The following is a 3,339-nucleotide window of genomic DNA, read 5'->3' as shown; positions in this document are numbered from 1 at the left end:
TGTGATTTAAAGAAGTATTTATGGCTACACCTGATTTTAATGGAGTGGATAGCCATATTCATAAAACCTAACCAGTCACTATCAAGCATTAACACTTGATTCTGCTGCCTTTTCTGAAGGGATGGACCATGTAGTCATGCCAATGACAGCTCAGCTTCAGCAGTCAGAGTATACTAAAGGGACCTACTACTTTAACAGTATTTTAAACTCTAATCCATACAATTTTGGTTGAAAGTCCCAGGTGTGATTCAAGAACACAATCTACCACATGCAGAACATAATGTTATTTACATATGGAAAGTAAAGCACTCCAAGAAAAACTCTGAAAAATCAAAAGGTGATAAAACCAGTGGGAAGAGTTGTGAGTTGCCAAGAAGAAGTCAGATCAAATTAATATAAAAGATCCTTAAGTCTTCCACTCAGTTTAAATACACATTTTTAAACTATGGGCTAGTTAACATGATTATATACATATATGTAGATAATCAACGGCAGGAAATTGCAAATTACAGCTGAATAGGAAGTAGTTGATCGGGACAGAAAGTTAAAAAGCAAGAGACTTAAGCAGTGTCCCTTAACATTTATCTTAGCAGTTCAGTTACACATTCAAATATGCACACTTCCAGAAGATCTGAAGTATTATTCATACATATTTAATTTAGTTGGATTCACTTTTAAAAAAACTTTATTTGAATCTTTTAAATCGATTATTATTTATATAATTTACAGAGTAGTTTCCTCTGTACTATCTCATCTATATCTAGAGCAGTTTCTTTTACTGGAAAACAAACAAACAAACAAACTAACTAACTAACAAAAACCTCCATAAAACCTTATTTATATTTTCACTTGTCATTTCCTCTGAGCACTCCCCACCATTCTGCTGTGGCAAGTCCCCTATAGTTACCGCAGTATTGCCACATCATTTTCTACATCCCGTATAGCTGCAAGGGGAAATAATTCATATTGGATGCAGATCCACAGCTCACATGTGTTTAGCATTAATGTAAAATCAAGGACATGTAAAATCATATAATATTAAATTTAGCTATAACATACATCCAGTTTCCAATGTTAATTGACACTATATATGCCTAACTTACATTGAATTTTAAAAAAAGTATCTAAATAATGTGGAAGACATATCTAAGCATATATTTGGACAAATACATGCTGATAGAGATTTATACACGTGCATATATGAATATATACCTGCACAAAGTGAGGTTATAGAATTTTACTAAAAACCTCCTAACTGGCTACATTGTCAAGCATTTTGCCGAATTCTGCTATTATGCAAGAAAACCCAAAAGACAGTGGGTTTTAAGAGAGGAAGGTTAGAAAAGTGGTTAAGGCCAGTTCTGAATGAAGGAATGCCTCAGGGTATGAGATTCATTTGTCTTTGTACTAATGGGTTTATGGCTTTCTTTTTAAACAGCCAGCTGGGGCCGGGGAAGGGGTTGGGGAGGTGAGGAGGACTCGCTAATCCTGGTTCCTGCCCTCCCCCTCTGCCTTCAGCCAGCAAGGGGCCACTACCTGCCTCACTGCCTGCTCCTCTGCCTGTACCCTGCTGCCTGAATCCCCTACCTTACCATTCTGCCTGTGCACTCTCCCTGTCCCTGCTGCCTGCCCCCCGTCAACCCCCTTTCCTACCCTGCAGCCCCTGCTATCTGCCCCTCTGCCTGTCCCTGATGCCTGCCCCACTGCCTGTACTGCCCGCTCCCTCTGCCTGCCCTGCTACCTGCCTCCCCTGCCTATCTCCTCTGCCTGCACCAGGCTGTCTGCCCTTCCTCCTGCCCACACACTGGACAATCCTGGACCCGAGCCACTAGTCCTGGGAAAGTCATAGGTCAGAGCCGTGCAGGACACAAGGTGACATGTGGAGAAGAGCATCTGTCTGGTGATTTGTGGCCCAGGGGAGAATATGTGAAATACTCAGGGTTGCCAGGTCATGGGCAACACAGCTATCCCGCTCAGCACTCCTGGCCCCAGCTGAGTTATCCTGGCTCAGCACTGGAGCAATTATCTTCTGATTTTTACATTTTCCTTCCCTCCATTCGCAGAGGGTCAAACTTACCCCATTCTGAGCATTGCTCTGCCTGTGCAGGCTGTATACATGCTGTTTTGCTAATCTGCATGAAAGTGCCTGGGTATGGAAGGGAAACAGCAAGACATCTTATCTTTGAAGGGATCTCAAGGCCTTTTGAGTTTACTGTTGTTGCAGTCATTATTGTTTAGCATATCCTTGAAGGTTTGGTCCGAGGGACAGCTGGTGGGAATGCAATTTAGGTTGTTATAATGCAGCAATTATTTAAATATACACCAAGCAGGAAAGCAGAGGCAGAGTGAATTTCCTCTGTTAAAGTGTTACAATATGGGTCTTTCTGAGGGAAGGGAAAAAAAAAAAAAAAAAAAAGAGAAAAAAAAGGGCAATATAACTGCAGAAAGAGCATCACAAAATTAAATTCAAGTACTTTCAGGCCTGGGAGCAAATTTTTGTGTTGCTGTCTACAATTATCAGCTACAGTTTAAATCTAGTTTATTCCTAAAAGTTTTGTGTGTGAGAATGAAGTGAAAGAGAAGTGCGCACACACACACACACACACACATACACACACACTCTCATACACACAACCCTCTGTTTGTCAGGGTGGCAAAACCTCTGGTGTAAACATAGATGTTCCTGTAATGTGTTTATTCACTTGGGGAGGTCTCTTGCTGGTATAAACCTGATGTTTACCGGCATGGGGTGTCAGTGCTATGTACTTACAAAAACTATTGCAATAGCAGCAAATCACATCTAGCACAGATGGAGCCTTGGAGTGACCTTTATAGTTCAGAATTAGAAACAAGGATGACACAAGCAGCAGGAATATCATGGTGGATGAGTGCAGATGATGGTGGAAGGCAGTTACAGTCCAATGATTTCTAGTCTCAAAGTCACACTCCACTGGCAAAGCTCAGTACAACTGCCCCACCAAAAATTTTGGCTGTGAGTTGTGCAGGGCTGGGTTGCCAGTGATCCTCGGGCTGCAGAAACAAGCCAGGACCATGGCTGTAGTGTCCCGACTGTATTGGCTAGAGAAAGATGGAACTGTCAGAGGGTATCTGCAGGCGGGGAGAGCAGCCAGGGAAGGGTGAGCACAGGGGGACCGTGAAACGCTGCTGTTTTTCTGAATGGAGACCTAGAGGCACAGTAGAAGACACGGCACCTGGCCTCACACAATCACACTCAAAGGATATGGAAATTATGTCTTTCCTGAATGCAATCTATCTCCTCTTGTGGGATTAGAAAATGTGTGGAAGGGCTGCCTTGGCATAAAAAGGCTAAGACATCCT

This window comes from Empidonax traillii, unplaced genomic scaffold, assembly GCF_003031625.1.
Source record: "Empidonax traillii isolate 1590-97213 ecotype Southwest subspecies unplaced genomic scaffold, ASM303162v1 scaffold291:size1517763, whole genome shotgun sequence".
In the NCBI taxonomy this organism is placed as follows: Eukaryota; Metazoa; Chordata; class Aves; order Passeriformes; family Tyrannidae; genus Empidonax; species Empidonax traillii.
Note: the sequence above shows the minus strand (reverse complement) of the source record.